We start from the raw sequence: 12,096 nt of genomic DNA, 5'->3' as shown, positions 1-12,096 counted from the left end.
CAATTGTTAACAGGCAGGAGGGAAGGTGGTGCAAGATTTTTTTTTAAAAGGGAATGGTGTATGTATCATTGTTGTATTTATGCATGTATTTGTTTTCTAGTTGTATACACAAAGTATTCACTCAAATCTGGAATCTGTACTTACGACTACCATACCAGGTAACATATAAATGCAGAGCTAAGTCTCACTTGAGAAAGATCTCTGCTCAGATGGAAGACGAGTGGTGGAAGAATAAAAATGTTCAAGCTTTATACTAAGGTATTTGAATAAAGTTTAACTTTAAGACTTTGGTCACTGAATATTATTCAGTATTTATTGCTTTATGATCTTAGATTTCAAATAACTACCATTTCTGTTTAAAATATTGGAAAGTATTTTCAAAGAAAACATATAATTCTTCTGTTTTTCCACCTGTCGTAGTTATTAAGATGAAAGAATCACACATGAATTGGCAACAAAGAAATAATTCCAGTGTCCGAGTGAGGTTTTCAGCTTGGTGAAAAAGTTTTTCCAACTTTGAATGAGTATAATTTCATTTTCACTGATGGGAGAAAGGGAATTATCACCTATGCTGTTTTGAGCTAATAACTGTGATTCAAGATGTTCTGGTCCATCTATCCCAAAGTTAAATTAATAACTTTGTTATATCATGTTGTCATCATCCAAACTGTGGCCAGAAGTGTTCATTTGGGAAAGGGTCCCACCAGTACGACATACTCTCCTGTGTAACAGAAAAATCACATTCAAATATCAAGCTATTTCACGCCAAGGAAAAGAAAGTATTACTTAGCATGGGAAGAGGGGCTTACAAGCAGAGCTGCAGAGAAGTAAGCTTGACAAGCTGCTTTGACTTGGCAGAGGGCTTGTGTATAACTTAATCGTTGCTCTTAAGAGTAAGCTTATTCCCTTCTTCATTATTCTCCTTTAACACGAGTTTCCTTCTGCATTCTTAGTATGTCAAAAGCAAATTGCAAATCCTTAACATGAAACATGAAGCAGATTTGTTCAAACGCAAGGCTTCACCTTGTGAGAATTAGAGTATCCTTGACCCCATCCAGTCCCTTAAAGATTCAAACCATGTAACATACATTACATCATTTTTCTCCCTGCAAAGTTTTGTGGAGCACTAAGCTTACTTGGAGATAATTAAGATCATTAAAGTGATAGAGGAGAAATGTGGCATAAGAGGAAGATCCTGTGCATGCACACTTGCATTCCTTTTACAGGCATATCATCTTTGCTAGGCATCAGTGACAGTGATAGTGATAACACACAGACTTGAATGGCTTGGGACAAATTAATATTAATAAAATGCATGATAAGATATAAGCAAGGTAAGATTTATAGATGATCTTTCCTTAAACCAATTGATATAGCTGTAAAACCACACAAACTCTCTGGTACACTGGTCCCAGATTAGGTCTAAGATACAAAACTTCAATGTCAGGCATGAATAAGCCTTTCCATGCCTGAAAATTTGTCTTTCTTTTTCTAATTTGTTGTTCTATCTGTTCCAAAGGTTCTAGTTAAATTGCTATTTTAATTAAATGAAAAATATCAGGCTTTCCTGAGATTCTGTTAGGTTAGCAATTCCCAGTTCAGAGTTTGAGACCTTATGTTGGTCTGTGGAATTCAAAAAATATGGTTCCTGGTTTGTAGTGGAAAAAGTTTCAGAAGAATTGGTTTAGGCTCTCATGTAAAATAAAGAGTGGACAAAATTCTCTGGTATTATAAAGTTAATGGATCCAAGTGGTCATCCCTTCCATCAATATCAGCTTTTTATTTGTCCAAACAAGGTCATGTAATTCCCATACAACTCAGCCATCCTTCTTTCATCAACGTACAGTTCAGAGGAGAATATGTCTCTCTTACCTCAAAATATTGGCAGGTGTATCAGGAATTAAGATTTCTATTAAAAATAGATTTATTTTGGAGTTCATTTAGATTTTGAAAGATTTGGCATCTATGACACCTGATGTGGTTGCTGTCTATTCTGTTTGTGCTGTTTCCCCTTCACCACAAACTTTTACAAGATAATATTGAGTCTTTTTAATTTAATTAGAACCTTATTTGATTCTCTTTCTGGAGCTGGCTCTGCTAATCATGGTCTGAATCATTTTCAGTTCTCCATATCCAGTAAAAATATTATTAGATAGCTCTTTGTTGTGGTATTTCACAATCTAAAATGTATGCTTCTCATTTGAAAATATTATACACATCACTTCAGCACGGTATTTCAGAGACAACATGTTTACCATAGATGGTCTGAGGAAATTAATTTTTCTTATGCTGAAGTGCATGTTTTAAGTATATATTTTTATACTGCATTTATGCAGAACCAGTTATATGGGTTTCTACTCACTATTAGTAAAATAGTAGACTTTTCCTTTCTGATAGTTTAGTTGTCTTGGGACTACTTAACCAAGATACTACTAACCATGAGTACATGGGAAAATTTTGTTCCAGTGAGTTAACTCTCTATGAGTAAACTAAGGGATAGGATAATGGCTTGAGCATTGGTATACCCTAATCTATGCTGACAAATCCTTAGTATGCCTCTTGGCATGGTTTTCACATGTGCCAACTAGTAGTCTCCCAGGCAATACAGATCAGGGGCAACATGGATTAGAGACTACATCCAAAAGCTGGCATGGATGACGCTACTGTGCTTGTGAGGTGGGGACGCAAGCATTTAGCTATGTAGACACAAGCTATGCAGCTCTAAACAGTTGGCCTGACCCATACTAGTAAGTCTAATAGCAATATAGGTATGTTCTATCTTATCAAATATAGCAGTAAGATATATTTTCACATTTTTATTTATATATTGCCACATTCTTTTTTTTTTTTCTGAACTTCAGTACATTAGCCTAAGAAAACTGCATTTACTTTGGGTTGGAGTTAGATTTCTTGTGTTGAGTATGGAAGACACTGCTCCCTGATGCTTACCTAGAAACATTAACAATCAGATGAATCTCAGCAAACACTTGGACATAGAGTTGATCAGGAAACACAGCTTTCCTATGAAAACATTTAATCAAAAACAAGTGTAGCATATTTTGGTTGCAATTTTGACTATTTAGCCCTAACGTGTTAAATCATTGCCCCATATTTCTGTTTTCACATGCAGGTTGGGTTGCCTTCCTGGATGGTATATACTGTTGTATTCAGTGAGACCACTCATGACTATCGGGTTTTGCAGCATGTGAAGGTTTGTAAAGCCCCACAGCATGGAAGTTTGACCAAAAAAAAGCACTACAGTGCCCCAGTACTGAAAATTGTTTTGAGCAATTTTTGTTAATATTAGGAAAACTGCTGCTTTGTAAAAATAAAAGCAACAAGGAAAATCTAATTTCTTCATACACAAATGTTTGAAATAAAAACTTGTGAGCAGTCCCTCCAATTTCCAATCTACTTGCCTGAATGGATTCTCATTTTGCTATGAATAATTTATTAATAAAAGTCATTTGTTTATTCCATGGTAAAACTTAGCTTCAGAATATAGTATTATAGCTATAAAAACGCAGAAATCACCAATGCCAGTAGTGTTTTGAAATCCTTTCTTTAAATAACTTTCATTTATCAACTGAAAGAATCAGAATTCTGAACCAAACTCTAGGGATCTACAAATGTAGGAGTCTCCAGTAACATATCCAATACATGTTCCAGTGAAGATGATGATTTCTGCCCCAAAGTTATAGAAATCCAAACCATTTATGGATTGGAAAAAGAAAGCTTTGGCATGATCATTTCACAAAACTTATTTCTGTGGCCTATGAGGACAGAGAAAGCTGTGTCAGAAACTGCAGGTAAAGTCTACCTAGTCCTACTGCTTTGTCTGACAAGAATCAACCAGTAGTAACAACGAACTCACTTTTTGCAAAGCTAGTGTTGTTAATAGTCTATCACTGAAATCAAACTTAGGTTTACAGCAAGTCTTAAAAATTTTAAGGGATCCTGGAAGAATCTGATGAACCAATAGTATAGTTTTGAATTTTCTTCTTCCCATTGAGGCTATCTTTATAACTTCAAAACCATTTGCCACCCCTGTATTAACACTACTGAGTCATGAACTCTTTGAAAACAAAGACATAAAACTAGGGAATTCACTCATGTCATACCTGAGGTTATATCTTCGATTTTTGGCACTGGCCCAAGCAATGCAGGACTTCTAGGCATGCTAATGTAGTATTTGCATATGAGCCAAAAGCCTTTTTTTTTCCCCTGGCCTGTCTTTATTTACCTTATAGCTTAGACATTCTTAAAATGCATTTGTGTTGACGAGCTAGAGCAAAGGAGATTATTCGTGCTTTTTGAGCAATGAAAACAAGCAAGCTAAGCAAAAAACACTTTTGAATTTTTCTGGCTTTACATTGTAGGTTCACGGCTCCTTCCACATTGTGCTGTCAGCGTATTTTACTAGCCTATATCATTTTTATAGATCATGAACAGTAGAGGCCTTAATTTTGACCCCTGTCGGGCCCCAGTAAATCTAGTTTTCCACAATCTAACATAGCTTCTCTGTTTTCTGTTTTTCCATCAGCGCTTTATCCACTCCCATGTACTTCCCTAGATCCTGGCAACTTTTAGCTTAAACAGAGACCAGTAGTATGGAACTTTGTCAAAATGTTCTGAAGATCCAAATAAATTATGCTGTGTTTTATCAGCTTTGTCTGCAGCCTCCTGAAGCATCAAGTTAGCCAAGACCTTTTCTTTCTAAATCATTCTTGTTATCTCTGTTAGTTTAGCACTATGTATTTACTTTTATAACATGTCCTTTACTATACTCTGTATTAAATACCATAGTGGTGGGACTGCAGTTCCTTGAGAATGCCCTTTTCAACTTTGTGCAGAGCTGTACTGTATTATCCATTCATTTCATTTGGAGTATGTTAACTGAGTAGAGAAAGCTTTCCAATACTCTACTGGAAAGCAACCCCAAGTGTTTTGTGAATCTCAGTGCCTTTTTCCCCCCAGATTTCTGCTTAAGGGTCCCCAGTTCTTCAAAGATTTCCACTGCTGCTCCATAAAGTTTTAACAGATTCATCTTTGCAGATTTATACTGAGTATTGTGATGCCAATAAAGTCTTTACAGCAGAAGTTTTCAAAATGTGTTCAGCAATGTGTAAAACATTTGAAAGATAGTTGAAATATTGTAGGCTATTGTTTTGTGGTCAAAGGCCATCTGTGCACTGAGTTAAATCAGTTTCCATTCCAACTTGGATTTCCAAATTTTTTAATAATTTTGATTGGTTATCATATATAAATGAAGTTCTTTCTGGGATAAAAATTATTTTTATAACATTTAAAACTGGTTATTTTGTGAATCTCAGAGACTTAACATAAAGCAATATTTTGAAGAATAGTTGAACAGTTCATTTTTCAAAGTGTATATAGGAAAACTTTTCTTCTTAAAACTCCCTTCACAGAGCTCATTTTTGAAAGACTTATGGATTTTTCATGTTTTAACTTTGAAACTTTCAGTTTCTTTAGACTTGACTTTTACATCAAAGACAGTCAATGGCTAAGGTAAAAATAATTAGCAGTTCAATTACGTCTCTGCTTTTCAGAACCATTGACACTACTTTCAGATTCAGTACATTTCCTTTTCTTATAAACCAGTGCAGGCATGACGGTTAGAATAAACCTTTGGTTTGTTAAATCAGTATTATCAGTGTCACTAACATGACAAGTCAAACTGAGTTTGAAGCTACACTCTGTAAGCTCTCAGCAGTCAGCAGAGGATCCTTCATGAAAGGATATTGGTTTTGCTTAGAACACTCAATTCAGTTGCTAGATATAGGTTTCCAGTGCCATTTGAGAAGATTCAAGATGCCTTAGTTGTCCTCCAGACAAAGTCTTCCACAGAAGGATGTTGGTGTCTCGCAGATTTTGTGCTATGTCTACCAGCCCTTTGCAGATGTCTTAGGCAATCTGCTGTATCACAAATGGCACGAGATAAGCGAATTCACAATGGAATTCTGAAGACTTCTGTCTTTAGATACATACACTGAAGATGTTTTGATTGGTGATCACGTTAGACTGTTTCTGCGGTCTACTGAGGTATAGACTCTTCTAGTGTGCAACTCATCTTAACCTATTTTAGGATTCATTGAGAAGAAATGAGTCATATCAAGGACTTCTGATTTTTTCTCATTAGGTGTCTCTTGGTTTCCCCATGGATCCTATGGTAAAGGTTTCTCTGGTCTGGGTGTGTAGGATATCCCTGTTCAGGCAAATGAACTGAATCCATCAGCAATGCAGTTAATGTAGTATATAATACACAGTGTAGCTCTTCAGCAGGAGTATGACAGGTGTATAGATTCCATTTCATGTATCGACTGCAAACCATTTAATCAGTTAATTTGTTTAAAATATGTATCTGACAGCATCTTGACTGCCTGACTATACCTGTAATACCCAGATGGAGCTGGCAGACATGACAGAGAATCTCTGGAAGATCTACGTTTTCTGAGATGGCAGCTGCAGGCCCAGAAAAATACACCACAAATGCCACTGTGTGCCTACATTTAGGAAACTAACTCTGTGTCTGGATCTCCGAAAGTGGAGCTCATATGTCAACATCTACATTTCAGCTCTCCAAAGTTTAACTGTCTGAAAGAAATAAAATTCCACCCTTTCTATATATATAGCCAAAGAATGATTCAGTTGCTGGAAGCTGGGTACTGCAGATTCACTGAGATACCCATACGAGATGTTTAGCCCAATCTCCTGGCTTAACCTTCAGGAGTCTAACTGCCACTCCAGAATCTATTAAACCCCAGACTGTAGCTGTCTGTTAGCCACATAAGATCCTAACATGTCTTAAACTGCACTAAATGCCTCTGGTTCCACAGCTCAATAGTTCCCTTAAATTTACACCGATTAATGTAATGCAGAGACACCTGAGCTCCAGAAGAATTTGAAGGCCTGAAGTAGGAAATGAAACTTTTCTCCTAAATTCTTGAGGCCACTGATGTTACTAAATCAAAAGGGGCATAAGAGAGAGTTAAAGTACTGAATCTTGTTCATCAACACTGTTGAGTACACTCCCTGACTCTGTTTTAGATTAGTCCACCCTGGTCTTTCCAAGACACTTTTGCTATAAATAGACCTTGTTCTAAGCAGAGTGGGTATGAGCCATGAGATATGTACCTGATTTTGCTTTTCAATGAATAGCAGTCCCCTAGAAAGCCTTGGTTAAGGCTCTTCTGCTTTACCCGAACATATGAAGATTTGCAGCACAGCAGATGATTGAAAAATTTAAGGTTGCTCTCTAGTCTAGTGGTTAGAGGAGTACATCAGACTGGTGAGTCTCAAGTGCCAGTGGTTTCTTGTATCTTTGTCATGAGTAGACATGACCAAAGTACAAAACTAGGCCTTTAGGCAGGAACAGAAGCTCAGAAAACCTCACTTGGCCATCTTGTAAAAGTTAGTGAGTCAGGCCCTTACAGTCTTTTTCCTTCTCCTTCTCTGAGTCACTGGATCTTCTATACTTCTTCAGAAAAGTGAAACAGCTTTCAGAGGAGGCTAAAAATATGTCCTCTCCTGAGCCATGAGTTGTCTGGTAGGAAATAAATTCAGTTCTTCCATAGCCCAATGTCTACTCTTCAAGAGGAAGTTGGGACACAAAGCGGAAGGTATGGTATTTCTATTAGATCAAGCTTCTCAATAATTTTTTGAAAATCAATACCTGCTTTGTAAAGTCTGGTAGAACTGTGATAGGAGATGGATATTAACCGTACTGTTCTGCCTCATCTGGATGGAGGTGTTAGAAATCACCGAAAGCAGAACATAAATGTTAAGAAAAAGTGATTGAATACTAATGGCATATGGCAATGCATTTTAGGTCTTTCCATGATTAGGCAGGAGTTGATTGGAGCAGGCTAAGAACCCATATTTTGAATGTCAAGTGACAGATTACGCTGTTGAACCGAGGTTTCATATGTAGCAGCAGAATCAGAAAACAATCTATTTATGTTCATGTGCCTCTCATTCAAGTTACTGAACTCCGCTGAGAAGGTCCATTTTGGTCCATCCAAATAAGAGTACATGAACAATCCATGGGGAAGTATCTGTGTTAAACTCTTTGTGTTTTCAAAATCATTGTCCATACTGAAGATATTTGGAGAATAAGTCTCTCAGTGATACTTCCATTTCTAAACAGAGAAGGGATTTGAACCCAGGGTTAGACTATTTTAAATCTTGGGCTATTTTGCCTCCTGGAATCAGTGCTGCAACATTACAATCTACAAAGCAAATCTTATAGAACTACATAAACAAAAGAGCATCTAGATGTACTGCTTACTTTAAGTTAAGTAAGTGTGTTAAAAGAAGCAGCAGCTGCCACAGTTAAAAGCAAATAACAAATTGATCTAAATCCCTGATCAATTCACTCTGGTCTTTCACATAGTACTGTATTTCATGGCGCTGGTCAGCACAACTCAATCTTTTAAGAAAAAATCTTGAGTTTACTGGCTGAACTTCTGGCCTTTTGCTAGCTTACTTTGACGTCTTAACTGCTATTTAAATGTTAGTATCCCAGCCACTATCCAAAAAAAAAAAAAAAAGAAAAAAGAAAAAGAAAAAGAAAAAGAAAAAAAAAAAAGGAGGGTAGGAGGAAAGGTGCTTAAGACAGGAGTGGGAAAAAAAAGGAAAGAAAACTGACTCAGTTCAATAATCCTGTATGGCCAATTGCTGTAACATTTTATTTTGGCTTTTGTGTGTGTGTGTGTGTGAGAAAGTGTAATAAGCCTGCATTGATCTATGGACCTTATTCTTTGGGGAAATATGAGTCATAGATGCATACTTTGGAGACACTCTTAAAAAATATTATCTCTCAAGTGTTGTGTGAAGCTTTACAGCCTTCTTCCTGCAAATCTTCCATGTCACTGTTAGAACTACGTCCAAAATATTTACATCTAAACAACTTATGGCATCTGTCAATAAAAATTCAGTCTGCTCCTAAACATTTCTAAGTGCAACATTTAAAACTGCATAAACAGGAGTGAACTAGTAGCAGTCTAAAGTTGTCATCATTGACAGTTATGATTTATCTTAACTCTCCCTAGCCATTTGGCTAAAGTTTTAAGTAAACACTTTCAGTCTTCCTCATGTTCTCTTTACTGCCACCTCCCACTAATAAGAGATGTTGCCAAGAAAAGCAGCCAGACAGTTCATTTACCTCCCAAACTTGCCTGAAAGTAGCTTGCCTGGTTTAGACAAGGGTTGAAACTACTACTGCACATTTTCAACAGATGGAACAATGCTTCACAAATTATTTACATTAAAGTTATTTGCTTTCAGGATGTGTGTTTAACGAATGGTTAGTTGAATGAAATATTGCAGCTCAGACAGAGAATGCAAGCAATTCAAGCAAGCCATTTATGGTGATAGATGTAGCTGTGATCCTTAATTTTCTACAAAGCAATGTAGCATTTTGTCCTCATTCTTCACCAGCTCCTTGAATCTGACAAAAGTATGGTTTCTATTTTCACCCTCTTCCTCCTCTGCTTCCCCCTCCCCTGCAGGCATAGTGCCATTAATCAGCTATGTTGTAATAATACCTTACACTGATAAGACCCTCTCATTAGCAGATCTTCAGAGATCTTCACAGAGATAATAAAGAATGCAAAATTATCCCCATCTAAAAAAATGAAGGCGTAAAGGCATTACAAAGTTTAATGTGTTAATTGAAGCCAGCCAACAAAATACAGACATGAAGTCTGAAAAACCAGCACCTCCTTCTCTGTTCAGTCTCACATACTGTGCTATTTTTCTTAAGAAAGCATTTGAGGTAATGTCACTGCTGCTAGCTACCATCACTACAGTTCTGAAACTTTAAACGGGAGAGTGAATTGCACAGGAACTTAATTTCTAGTAATTGCTAAAGAAGAAAATCCATATGGAGTTTCTCCCTTCATGATCAGCTTGAATTGGACAGCATATCACTGCTACATGACTTCACATTTCTTCAAAATACTTATGAAAATAACAGAACCCAGCCATCAAATATGCTTAGGTAATTGTTTCGCAGGCTGGCCTGTTGGAAAAAACAAAAAAAAAACAAAAAAAAAACAGAGTAACTTCAAAAAGAGGAAGCACTCCACCTTGAAATACTTTCTGCTCCAAATCAACCCCAAGCAAAAAGAAATTCTCCCAACTCATTTATGTTTCTGACAGAAAGGTACCTGCAACACTCTGTTTGTCAGTATACTAATAAATATCTCTAGAACACCAGGCTACTAATAAGATTAAGAAAAGTTTGTTCTAAATCCGTCAAAAACAATAGGAATGCTTCTGACATCAGTAGCTTCTGCTTGGACCTGCAGAGAACGGCACACGGGGGAGAATCCCAAATAAACATTTAGCATTCTGCAGAATGAATAAATAACAGAAAAGAGTTTTCCTCAAATTGTACATTGCCTCACTGCTTTCTGCTGTTCCAAGAGGAGCACAGGATAGCACTTGCCAGGAGGATCTTTTGCCCTTTTGTTGGAACTTCATGGTTCTGTCACGTTGGCAGGGTACACCAGCTGAGAGCTAAGATTCCCCAGCCTTTCCTTGGGCTGTGGACATCAACATGAGCTTGCCTGAAACATCTATTTTGTCTGAACTTGTGACTTTCCCTGAAGTTTTATACTTCATGCTTTCTAAATTATCCCAAAATAATTTAACATTCTAGGCAAGTTTATAACAGAAACAAAGGGTTTTTTTTAACCAAATAAAAAGGTTCCTAATGACAAACTTTGACAGACATCTACAAAAGCATAGCAATAAAAACCCCCTCATCCCAGAGTAAGTTAAAAACTAACCTTAGCTGCTCCAGTGTCTTACCTTGTTTCACATTCTGTCCAACCTTCCTTTCCTAAGGATGGCATCTTCTCTTCCTTCTTCAACTTGTCTTTCATCAGAATAGTCTCTCATGGCCTTTTATGTAGTAAGAATTCAGCTTTAACTATGAATAATTATTTACCAAATATAACCTTTTTCCATTCTTTCAGCTTGGGTCAGGATTTTCCTTTTCCTTGGAAGTTTGTTCTGAAATTATATTTATTCAAATCTATACCCCAACTAGAATATAGTTCTGTTGCTTTAGTGACCATTTTGCAATACATGATATTTTAAAGGTGGTTGTTAACTTTTATAAATCATATCTCAAAAGGTTTCACAGTATGCATATTTTATCAAACCTCTAGGACTAATTCACATGAGCTGGCTTTAGGTACATGGTGCTAATCCCTCTAGGCTCCCTATATAGTGCAGAGAGAGAGCTAGGCCCCTCTATAGAGCAATTTAGTGCATGCAACTCAGTGGGATATAAATCTTTAAAGCTCCTTGGTGGAACTTACTTTCCAGGATTGCTTATGCACACTGGCAGTGATGGCGGCTAGCAGCATACTGGGCTGTATCAACAGAAGCATAGCCAATAGGTTGAGGGAAGTGATTAGTCTCTCATTTGGTGTTGATTAGACCACATCTGGAAAACTGAGTCCAGTTTTGTGCCCCCCAGCTTAAAAGACATCGATAAACTTGAGGGAGTGCTGTGGAAAGCTGCCAAGAAGGCCAGGCCTGGAGTACTTGCCTCAGGAGACGTTGAGGGTTCTGGGCCTGCTCCTCTTAGAGAAGAAAGAGCTTTAGGGGATCCAACAGCAGCCTGCCTATACCTACAGGAAGATCAGGCACCTCACTAAAGCATATGATGGGAGGATGAAAGGCAATGGTCATAAACTGAAATGTGGGAGGTTTTTACTGACTATAAAGAAAAGCATTTCCACCATGAGGATGGTTCAGCACCAGAGCAGTCACCCAAAGAGGTTGCACAAGCTCCATTCTTGTAGTTTTTTCAGATACAGTTGGGAAAAATCCTGAGAAACCTGACCTGACCTCACATCTAACTCTACTCTGATCAGGCTGCTGAACTAGAAAACTCAGGAGGTCCTTTCCAATTGGAACGATTTTATTGTTCCATTAAATTAAAGAGCAAAGGAATCTCTAGTTTCTATTCATAAAAATGGGACCAAATAGAATTTTAAAACCCAAATGTCTTTTGTCTTCCATCAGTGTAAGTTGAGACATAACTGAAGTGCATGGCTA

This window comes from Chlamydotis macqueenii, chromosome 3 (genome assembly GCF_036417535.1).
Source record: "Chlamydotis macqueenii isolate bChlMac1 chromosome 3, bChlMac1.mat, whole genome shotgun sequence".
In the NCBI taxonomy this organism is placed as follows: Eukaryota; Metazoa; Chordata; class Aves; order Otidiformes; family Otididae; genus Chlamydotis; species Chlamydotis macqueenii.
This window is presented reverse-complemented; position numbering follows the sequence as displayed.